Genomic DNA, 12,254 nt, shown 5'->3' on the forward strand with positions numbered 1-12,254 from the left:
CATTTATACGACCTCCATGCTGTTATAACTGGGAGCACTTCACAAGTTGGGTCAATTAATAATATATCCATATGCTCCCCTGCAGCCCACAGCTTCAGAGAGGAAAAAAGACTTTGCCAGTTGATTAAATTCCACAGTTTTATTTTCATTCAAAGGAATGTGCAAAACAAACATGCCTTGCTTATCTTTATAAATAGGGCCAAATTCAAAGTGAGAGGTATCCATCTATTCCCTGCAAGAGGAAATTGTAGAATGATCATCTTGCTATTGTGAAAGCCCTACACCCAACTTCTATGAAGTTCAACTTTGGGATAGGTAGTTCTAGCTTTCATGTATAGTGTAGGTTATACGATGGGTTTCTGATACAGACATGTACTATGATTTTCACCCTGCAGTTAATTAGCAGCTAATGCACAAAGCAGAACTGAGATGGAAAGAAAGGATCAGAGATATCCCTCCTCCTTCCAGACAACAGGAAAGGAGAAAGGGGTCTGATAAACTCAGAGCTACTAGCCAAACCTTGTAGAAAAGATTATGCTTCAAGCAAGGACCAGAGACAGCACCCTGATAGGACAGATCATCCATGATCCGGGCAAACAGTCCAAGCAGGCAGAATGCTAATGGCACTGCATTTCACATCCATCTCAATTATTTGTTTTAAATAATATCTATATAATTTCAGTATCACCCATCGCTGTCAGACAAAGAGGTCTTCCAGCAAAAGCAGGATAGATCAGATTGTCTTTCTTAATATTTCTGAAGTAAAAAGAAAAAACTTCAAAACTTTTAAAAAACCACACATATTTCAGCCCTTCCTTATATTTCATAAAGAAACCAAAATAGGACAAACCATCAAATTTAAATAAAATTCTTTGTAGGTTACATTTCAGGCCTTGTGTTGCAAACCTGGACTTGGTGATTTAAGACAGGATTATCAGGAAGAGTTATCAGGACCTTTGGATTCCATTCCTGAAGGCTCACCTACACAGGTAATTATACTTGCATGATTTTACTGGTATAGTTATCCAAATGTAACTCCCCATGTTGACATACTTATGCCAGTAAAATTCCCCATTTAAAAAAGCTCAGAGTCTCCCACTAAACTACTGCATAACCACCTGCAAGTCACCTGCCGTATGTACATAGTTATGCTTGAGATGACTGACTGCCCCCTTCTCTCTCTCTTCCTCCCTTAGTTACATCACACTTCAAATAATTTATTTAATTTAAAAAGAATGAATTAGTGTACATAACATTTTCCAACAGTATTTTTATATGTACATATGGTGAACTATGTTCAAGATACAAACAAATCTGGTTTCTCAAAACAATTTTAAAAACAAAAACAAAAACCGTAATACACCTTTACCCCAACATAACGCAACCCGATATAACACGAATTCAGATATAATGCGGTAAAACAGTGCTCCGGGAGGGGTGGAGGGGCTGCGCACTCCAGCGGATCAAAGCAAGTTCAATATAACACGGTTTCACGGTAAGATTTTTACTTCCCAAGGACAGTGTTATATTGGGGTAGAGCTGTATTAATTTAATATAGAAACATAGAAATATTTTTAGACAGACATCTTGATGGAAAGCATTATAGGGACAATTTTGCCTTTAAAGTAGCTGAATAATTTAAAAAGAATGTATACCAGAACTGTAAATAAGCATCTTGATAGAACAGGTAATATTAAAAACAATTACAAAAGGCAATCCATCCTCTTAACAGACTTTCAGTTGCATCACATTTAAAAAAAACTGTTATCATATAACTTTTAAACAAACTTTCCCTTGTGCTAAAACTATTTGAACCAATGCATGCAAGTTGCGTGCCTCTCTATCAATGACTGATGAATACAAAAGACTACAAAGCATGCAGTAACTATTTTAAAGACTACCAGCAGCTTTATTTTAAAAAACAAACAAAACACCAAAGCCTATGTAATTAACTGCATATTTATCAAGAGCATTTTTTCTACAATGAAATGTGGTTGGAGCAGTGCCTTTATTTAAAACAAAAAAAAATCATGCCCTCATGGATGCCAAGAAAGCATTCCAAATACGAACTGAAAGTGAATCCCTCCAATATTAGCACTAAACAACTAGCTATTAGTTAATGGGAGCTGTGCATGCTCAGCATCTCTGAATTTAAAGCACCTCAGCCTTTAAAAATTAGGCATACTAAAATTGAGGTAATCGTGTAAAATTTGGCCCTTAACCACTGCACCTTACTTCTTCCACGTCTAAAAGGGGACAATACCCATCTTTAGGGAAAAACATTGATATCCTCAGTTTAAAGTGCCATATGCAGTGTACGACAGAGACACTGGATTTATGGCTTATTATAACAATCTGTAACGCACTAAATCCCCTCTTTTTGTCCGGTACAGAGGTGTTAACAGGCCACTCTACCTAGAATGGTCCCTTAGAATATGAGCTAACTATTTATGCTAAACAATCTATTCCATCCTGCATTTAGCTGTGATGCTCAGAATACCTTTCCCAGACCTGAAGAGGAGCTCCGTGTGGCTTGTCTCTCTCGTCAACAGACGTTGGTCCAATAAAAGATATTTTCTCACCCACATAGTCTCTCTAATATCCTGGGACCAACATGGCTACAACAACACTGCACATGCAGTGTAAACTATTCTTAATGTAGCTGGCTGTAGCTATTGTGGATATGAAGGGAAGTGCTCTACTATCTACAACTGCCCCATTAAGAGTTGTGAAGCCCAACAGTGCTTCTCTCTCCTGGTCTCTAATCCTAGAGTAAGTCTAAAGGACAATGTTAAAAGCTACCTCTGTTCCTACCTTTGCCTAGCCCAGTGGGAGAGAAACAATGTTTCTGTTACCTAGAGGAACAATTAGCTATTTCTATAAAGTGCTCATTAGGCATGTTTCCACAGGAGAAAAAAGGAAGTGGTGAGTCTCAGAGCCCAAGTCAACTTAGATTCACACTGCAGGGTTAAAAACAGCAGTGCAGATATTGCGGGCTCAAGAACCTGGGGAGGGTCTTAGATCCCAAGCTCCAGCCCGGGAGCTTTTTAGCGCTGCAGCATAAGCCCTGCAAGCTAAGTCAGTTGACCCAGGCTCTGGGCTCATGGCCATGGGTCTTTTCACACCCGAGTGACATAGCTAGGTTGACCTAAGTTTGAGACGCAGACCAAGCCTTAGTGTCCTGAAGTGGGCATGCAGAGAAACATGCTATTGAGCTTCTGCATCCTTGCCAAGGAAAGAAAACAAGGCATTGAGATTGCTCCTAAACTTCCCCATTCCCTGATCAAGGACTTGTCATTTCCTAGACTGGAAACATGAGACAAAACACATAACAAAGGCAGTCCTCCAGTGGATCTAAGTTTCTAATGTAAAAAAAAATTCAACAGGCAAACCCTTTTTTCCCTTTTTTCAGTTTACCTTTAACAGGGGGATCATTCTGCTCTAGTACACTGAAGAACTGATAAATAGTTTATGCCAACATGGACCATTGTAGCATCCCTTTGGATTAATAACTACAGCCCCAACTGAGCTTTTGTTTTTGTCCCTGAGTTCTACTGGATCACTGAAGCCTGACAAGTTCTCTTCTGATGGTAGAATACCCTTCACATCCGGAAAGGGACAGTTAGCAATTTTTCCCCCCAAGAACAATCCAACCAAAGTATGGTTACGTTTATAAACTGCTTTGAGATATGAATGTACTATGAAAGTTTAAGTTATAAAATTTACTTTGTGTGTGTAGGTGAGAGGGGAGGAAGGGATTTATCTTAGGAAGAACAACACTCCATCCATATTTCAATTCACAGCTTCTGCCTAAAATATGACAGTAATTATTTTTCTCAAGCTAACACACTTGCTGAGAGATTTGTTCTTCCTAACCAAGCTGATGGAGAAAAGAAAGAGGAAAGAAAAGGTGGGCAGAGGAGAGAGAAGAATCCATTTGTATCATCAGAAGAAATGAGAGGAACAGAATTAAGTTGGAAAGTTCGCAAAAGTCAGAGGGATTTATTTATTTACTTTGAAAGTCTACTTCACCTACTCCTGTAGTTTAGAATCAGTAATGAAGAGCCAACCATTCAAATTATTAATAAGGTTAAAAATAAACTTTGACACATCTCACTCCAAAGAAATAGTTCTAGCCCAGACTCTCACTTCATAGGCTTGTAGGGTCTGAAAACAGTGCGTGATTTGTGTTAACAAACATTAGTGTTCATGGGGTACCTCATTTAATTCTGAAATAACCCTTGTAGCAAAGCAGAGTTGACAAGTTTTCCAAGACCCAGAAAGTCATCATAAGATGCAGGGGTTGTCTGGAGGAAAAAAAAAGTAGAGGGTTGACTGGAGGGTTTTTCTGTGTGCACTGGGAAGGTTTTGGAGAGTTGGGATGGTAAGACTGGAGTAGAACATCAGGGTTTTGGCATTCCTTCTCCAGGTCTGTGAGGACTTGGAGGATACACCCTACTCCATTCCCACCAGCACTGGCCTTCCAGTCTTCTCTTTAACCAGTACCTTCTCTCTTAGGCAACATGTACAAAAAAAAAAAGAATTGAGGCACTGGTAAGTGAAGCAGTGGTAAGTGAACCAGCACCAGCATAAATACCAATAATGCAGTGAATTCACATCAGTCATGCTACTTCAATGGTAGGTTCTTTGCATTTTTGTCCCACATGCATACTAGTGTTCTGGCCACTGACACATCTCTTCCCCTCTGGGTACCTATTCCACATTTCCCACCACAACACTTTGCAGCAGGTGTATAATCTCTACAGTATATAGTGTATGTATGTGCACTTATTCACATACTTTTGTTTTAGCTGTCACTTTTGAATGGTGCTGTCCTGCATGAGAAATTGCTCATCTGATGCTGAGGGGTAGAAGCTATGCCCTCCTACTCACTGCAGATACCATGACAAAAAGCCTAAACCTCTGCTGACCACGTTCCATGCACCCCACCCAGTTCTTCCATTGCTTTAGGTGGAAAGATAGAAAAGAGAAGAGAGAAGAAGAAGAAGAAAAAAGAAATGGGCAAACAAGAGGCTGAGATTGCAGTCAGAGATGAAGGGTGAAAAGACAGTCTGGGGCATATATATTAAAGCCTCTGTTCTGTTTTTCAGAGATTAGGGCTATGGGAGATGGTCCTAAGAGAAAGGCTTGGAAGTTGTAGCAGTCCCATTCGTATAGGGAGAAGGGGAGTCGGTGTGTGAAATACTCATTTCATGAGGAGAGACGTTTCCAGGTGGAATTCCATGAACAAAATATACATATCAGAAGTTACAGGTTTAAATTACATTGTACTTGAAGCTATTTTTGTGCCCTTCATTATTTCTCTGTAAGACGGAATTGGGGATGTATCCATTGGAAGTCAACAGAAGCCAACTTCAGCAGAGTTCCATCTTGGCTGGTCTCAGGCAAACACTGAACTGGGACAGGAAGACTGGGTTTGAGCAGTCTGCATGCCAGTCTGCAGTAAGCTTGACAGATAAATGATAGAGGCAGTAGTCTGAGCCATCAAAACTGTCAGTGAAGAATGAGTAAAGACATTCTAGGATAGCACTAACTCCCATCCAAAAAGTGTTTTTTCCGTATGCACACCTGGGTGTACATATGTGCTAAGTGATCCACAGAATGATTAAAATTGAAGAAGTTTTCGTAGTGCAGCATACAAGACCTATCTTGATCAACTGCCTTGACATAATATGGTTCTAGACCAGTGCTTTTTTCCATCTCCAACATTCCCACTGTCGACTGGCCTTAGGAAAGCAGTGCATCCATTCAATTTTTGAATGGATTTTCAAATTTTTTGTTGAGTGATTGAAGAAACTTAGCATTTAAGCTTTCTTAAAACAAAAAATGAGATCTACTAGAAAAAATGGATATCAGAAATCCATCACCCAGATTTCTAATGCCACAAATGAGATTTACTTCATCCTCCAAACTACTTCTGGTTCCAACAGTTTTAGTTACAGAAGAGAAAGAGGAAACTATTCCCAAAGCTAAATCAGTTTGAAAAAAAGTTTAAATATAGACAGGCTGGATTTATGGAATTAAAAGACCGCCCCCCTCCTCTAAGTTGTGTGACAGTGCCAGAAGTGGTTTAATCTTTCTTGAAGTGGAAAAGGAGAGATGTGATGTTAGAAGGGAAGTGATTAATATGTTTCAAGAAAGAATCATTACAAGCTTTCATTTTTAACTGAACTACTACTGGTAGTGTTTCATACTATATCAAACCTGACCTTTAAAATAATTGTTTTACTGAAGAACAACAACATGACAGTCAAGTTAACATTACAATAAAACTGTATGTGGGCTCCCTTTGTGACAACGATCTTAACTGTTAACGTGTGACTCCAAACTATATCTTAATGCCTCCTTTGCTTGAGGTTTGCCCTGCTTTAGAAGCAGGGTTCCTTCCTCAATATATTATTTCCTTTTCTTTTTTCTACCCTTCTCCACTTTCTCCAAAGGCATTTTATGCCAGCAACTCCCTTTCCCAGCTGAAGAGTGATGGATATTGCTCACTGTTATCAACTCTGCCTCTTTAGTTAGGCCCAATTCTGCAACCCTTTCTCACAATGAATACTACCTGTTCATGCAAGTAGTCCTATTGAGCTGTATGGGAATACTCACCTGAACAGGTACTGCTCATTATGAGTTAAGGTTCCAAAACTGTACCCCTCATTCTCATAGTTCAAGAGACCACTGAAACATTCATTCACCGAGGAGCTCAAAATGCTGTCACCCAGTCTGACACGGGAATAAATATCCTTGAATAGAACTACAGCAAATGAATATGCTTTAGTTCACCAATGCAAGTTTCTCCATGTTTGCCTCTTCCCTTCACTTCTATTTGGGTTCAACTCTTCTCCTACTGCCCCATGATCATATCTGTTTCATGCTGTTCAAAATCAGGAAATTAACTTGAACCTGAAGTTTTCATTCTCTTATTCTTGCTGGGATTGTGACCCTCTGCCGCTGCTGGAGGTGTTCTCATGTGAGGAAGGAGAGTGGAAAGAAGATGTGTGATGGTCAGTTTGTTCATTTGCCTCCCCCTCACTTCAGAGAACTCCTAGCAGCAATGGAGAGGATTGTATCTTTGCTTCAGCTGTTCTTAAACACAACAGCAATAGAGTGAAACTAGGTATATGTCAGTCAATATAGCGATAGTTGAAATCCCCCATTATTATTAAGGTTTTTTTATTTTAATAGCCTCTCTAATCTTCCTGAGCATTTCACAGTCACCGTCACCATTCTGGTCAGGCGGTTGGTAACACATCCTACTACTCTATTATTATTAGAGCATGGAATTACTATCCATAGAGATTTTTTGGTCTCAGTAGATGAGACTAAAAAATCTCTATGGATAGTAATTCCATGCTCTAATAATAATAATATAGTAGTAGGATGTGTTACCAACCACCTGATCAGAATGGTGACAGTGAAATGCTCAGGAAGATTAGAGAGGCTATTAAAATAAAAAAACCTCAATAATAATGGGGAATTTCAACTATCCCCTTATTGACTGGGTACATGTCACCTCAGGACGGGATGCAGAGATAAAGTTTCTTGACACCTTAAATGACTGCTTCTTGGAGCAGCTAGTCCTGAAACCCACAAGAGGGCAATTCTTAATTTAGTCCTAAGCGGAACACAGGTGAATATAACTGGACCGCTTGGTAACAGTGACCATCATATAATTAAATTTAACATCCCTGTGGCAGGGAAAACACTACAGCAGCCCAACTCTATAGCATTTAATTTCAGAAAGGAGGACAATACATAAATAAGAAAATTAAACAGAAATTAAAAGGTACAGCACAGAAATTGAAATCCCTGCAAGCTGCATGGACACTTTTTAAAGACAGCATAATAGAGGCTCAACTTAAATGTATACCCCAAATTAAAAAACTTAGTAAGAGAACCAAAAAAGTGCCACTGTGGCTAAACAACAAAGTAAAAGAAGTAGCAAGAGGCAAAAAGACATGCTTTAAAAAGTGGAAGTTAAATCCTAGTGAGGAAAATAGAAAGGAGCATAAACTCTGGCAAATGAAGTGTAAAAATATAATTAGGAAGCTCAAAAAAGAAATTGAAGAACAGCTAGCCAAAGACTCAAAAGTAATAGCAAAAAATGTTTTAAGTTCATCAGAAGCAGGAAGCCTGCTAAACAATCAGTGGGGCCACTGGACAATCAAGATGCTAAAGGAGCACTCAAGAACAATAAGGCCAATGAGGAGACACTAAATGAATTCTATGCATAGGTCTTCACAGCTAAGGACGTGAGAGAGATTCCCAAACATGAGCCATTCTGTGTAGGTGAAAAATCTGAGGAACTCTCCCAGACTGAGGTATCATTAGAAGAGGTTTTGGAACAAACTGATAAACTTAACAGTAATAAGTCACCAAGACCAGATGGTATTCACCCAAGAGTTCTGAGAGAACTCAAATGTGAAATTACAGAACTACTAACTGTAGTCTGTCACCTATTATTTAAATCAGCTTCTGTACCAAATGACTAGAGGATAGCTAACGTGACACCAATTTTTAGAAAGGGCTCCAGAGGTGATCCTGCCAATTACAGGCCAGTAAGCCTGACTCCAGTACCGGGAAAACTGGTTGAAACTACAGTAAAGAACAAAAATGTCAGACAGATAGATGTCAAGTATCAGAGGGATAGCCGTGTTAGTCTGGATCTGTAAAAGCAGCAAAGAGTCCTGTGGCACCTTATAGACCGACAGACATTTTGGAGCAGATGAGCTTCATGGATGAATAACCAGCTTCGTCAGAGCGCATGATGAAGTGGTGATGGGCACCCACGAAAAAGCGCATGCTCCCAAAAACGACTGTCATCTACAAGGTGCCACAGACTCTTTGCTTGCTTTTAGACATATAGATGAACATAATGTGTTGGAAAAGAGTCAACATGGTTTTTGTAAAAGGATACATCCTCAACGCAACCTACTAGAATTCCATGAGGGATCAAAACCATGTGGACAAAGGGGATCCAGTGGATAATAGTGTACTTAGCTTTTCAGAAAGCCCTTTGACCAGGTCCTCCCAAAATCTCTTAAGCAAAGTAAGCTGTCATGGGCAACAGGTAAGGTCCTCTCATTGGATTAAAAGACAGAGCAACAAAGGGCGGAATAAATGATGCAGTTTCACTGCAGAATGGAGACTTAAAATATGTGTCCGCAGGGTCTGACTGGGACCGGTCCTGTTCACAGATTCATAAATGATCTGAAAAGTGAGGTGGCAAAATTTGCAGACAATACAAAATTCTCAAGATAGTAAACGGTCCCGGCAGACTGCAAAGAGCTACAAAAGGATCTCTCAAAACTGGGTAACTGGGCAACAAAATGGCAGAAGTGAATATTCAATGCTGATAGAATAAACAGTAATGCATGTGGAAAAATAATGCCAACTATACATATAATGATGGGTCTAAATTAGCTGTTACCTCAAGAAAGGATCTGTGGCTACTTCTGAAAACATCGCACTCAATGCGCAGGCAGCGCGAAAAGAGGAAACAGGCATGTTGGGAATCACCTTAAGAAGGGGACGATAAATAAGACAGCGAAAAACATCATACTTGTCTCAGTAATAATTCATGGTACGTACACCACCTCTTGAATACTGCATGCAATGTGGTCGTCCCATCTGCAAAAAGATATAATGGACATTGGAACAGTCAGAAAAAGAGGCAACAAAAATGATTAAGGGATATGGTAGCTGTTCTATGAGGAGATACTAATAAACAGAGACTTTTCAGCCTGGAAAAGAGATGACTAAAGGGGGATATGATAGAGGTCTATAAAAACATGACTGGTGTGGAGAAAGTAAAGAAGTGTTATTTAGTCCTTCTCATAACACAAGAACTAGGGGTCACCAAATGAAATTAATAGGCAGCAAATTTAAAACAAACAAAAAGAAGTATTTTTTCACACAGCAGTCAACCTGTGGAATTCCTTGCCATAGGATGTTGTGAAAGCCAAGACTATAACAAAGTTCAAAAAAGAACTAGATATGTTCATGGAGGCTAGGTCCATCAATGGCTATTATATGTCATCAAGTGGAGCTTGGTGCACAAGCTCACAATGTATAGTTAAAAAGTTTCATTTCATGTTCAATGTTTGAAGAGAACCTTTCACATGTATAACTGATATTGTCAGAATCAGCACGAGAAGTAACAGTGTGGAAAAAAGAACATTTCCCAGAGTGGTTTAGATTTCTTGCAAAAAAAAAAAAGGGTAAAAAGAAAAGCTTGACAATCCAGTGAAAAGTTGGCAGATTTAATTTATTCTTTCTGTGTCAATCCATTTTTCATTGAACTATAACGAAAAATAAATAGTACTCAGTTTACATTCTATTTTTTTAAACTGCCATTTCAATGAGATTCAACTCCTTGTCATAGGCTGAGCTTGCCCTTTGAGAATCCTGGGCTCTGCCTTACTCGAGACTTAGTTTACCACTCCGCATCACGGTCACCTGACAGGAGTATGAGACTAGAAGCCAGGTTTGCTAGGGGATACCAGGGTAGCCTGAATTTAGATAGGAGTGAGAACCAAAAGAAGAAACAATTGGCTGAAGAATGTAGGATCTGGGAAAAAACAGGTTTTGACTTTCATTCACACTGAACTGTTATTTTAATAAACTAGAACCCCAAGGAGAATGTACCTGAACGACAAAGACCATGCTATTATTAGAGACCTCAGGAAGGGAAACCAGAGGGAGTGAGACACCCATATCTAGACTAAGTAAGCCACTACTACATTCTTGTTAAACTGAAATCTGAAATGTGAGTATGATGGAGCCACCACTTTGACATAATTTCGTAGACAAAATTTTGCAGACATATGCGCTTAAAAATTGAAAACTCATCTAGAAACTTTTTCATAAGAGTTTTTAAATTACCTTATCTGTGTGAAAGTACATTACGTAAGATTTAGCATCCTGACACAAAGGGAACAAGACAGTAGTGTCCACTTCCATACTTCCAATGCTTTTAAAAAAATTAAAGTGTAAATTTAAGTTTGATTTTCCAAACTTAAAAAAAAGCAGCCAATTAAAATATAGCTTAATTTTTAAGCTATATTCCCCTGAAGTTACCAATAAGAATGTTCAAGCTTAAACTTTTTTCCAAAATAAATACGACAGCATGAATAATTTCTGTATTGAGCATCTGTTGCTTTGCTCCTATGCAGAAACACTAACTCTGTTGCTCCTCCCTACAGATATCCTCCCAATTCAGTTACCCCTCTTAACCACATACTTCAAAAACTCCACAGCGTTTCCATGTAAACCAATAAAACCCCCATATGGCTCTCTTCTTGTGCTTCCCAGTTCCCTCCCACTCCAACCCAGCAAACTCCTTTATCTTCATGAGTCTCCCTGCCATCCATTTGCCACCCTGATCAAATTCACTGGCCTTCCGTATATGGAGAGGAGCATCGGCTCACAAGACGGCCACGAGAAGTCCATGGCCCACAATCTACACCCATTAGATCAGGGGCGTGCAAACTTTTTGGCTTGAGGGCCACATCAGGTTTCTCAAATTGTACAGAGGGCTGGTTATGGGAAGCTGTGCCTCCCCATACAGCTAGGCGTGGCCCACCCCCGCCCCCCTATCCAACCCCCCCCCCCGCTTCTCGCACCCTGACAGCCCCCTGGATTCGCCTTCCACCCTCCTGTCCCTGATCGCCCCTGGCCTCCCATCCAACCCTCCTTTTCTTCCTGACTCCCCCCCCACCCACCTCCTGCGCCATTCGACCCCCTGTCCCCACCCTCTGACGCCCGACCCCTATCCACACCTCACCCCTGACCACCACCTTGAACCCCTGTCCTTCTATCGAACGCCCCCCACCCCCCGCTCCCTTACTGCGCTGCCCAGAGCACCAGATCAGACCGGCTCTGCAGCTGTCCTGTCAGGCAAGAGTTCGCAGTCCTGACACGCAGAGCATTGCGCCGGCGGCGCAGTGAGCTCAGGCTGCTGGAGGGGGGAAACAGCAGGGGGGCCACAGCACGAGAGGGCCAGGGGCTAGCCCTAAGGACAGGAGCTCAGGAGCCGGCAGGAGGGGCCCACAGGCCGGATGTGGCCCGCAGGCCATAGTTTGCCCACCTCTGCATTAGATCATGACTACACAGGATTAGAATACCTGTATCAGAGCAAATGCAGCTGAATACATTGTGCAATAGCTAAATTAAATCCTTAAACTAAGCCAATGTTCATCCTCACTGAATCCAACACAATTAAATATAATTGGAAG

General features: G+C 40.5%; 1 protein-coding gene across 3 annotated transcripts in view; it reads right to left on the reverse strand.

Annotated features, from left to right (window-relative positions):
- Positions 1-12,254, reverse strand: part of CHD1 (chromodomain helicase DNA binding protein 1) — an 82,285-nt gene that overhangs the window by 58,084 nt on the left and 11,947 nt on the right. The window lies entirely within an intron of this gene.

This window comes from Chelonoidis abingdonii, chromosome 6, assembly GCF_003597395.2.
Source record: "Chelonoidis abingdonii isolate Lonesome George chromosome 6, CheloAbing_2.0, whole genome shotgun sequence".
Classification (NCBI taxonomy): Eukaryota; Metazoa; Chordata; order Testudines; family Testudinidae; genus Chelonoidis; species Chelonoidis abingdonii.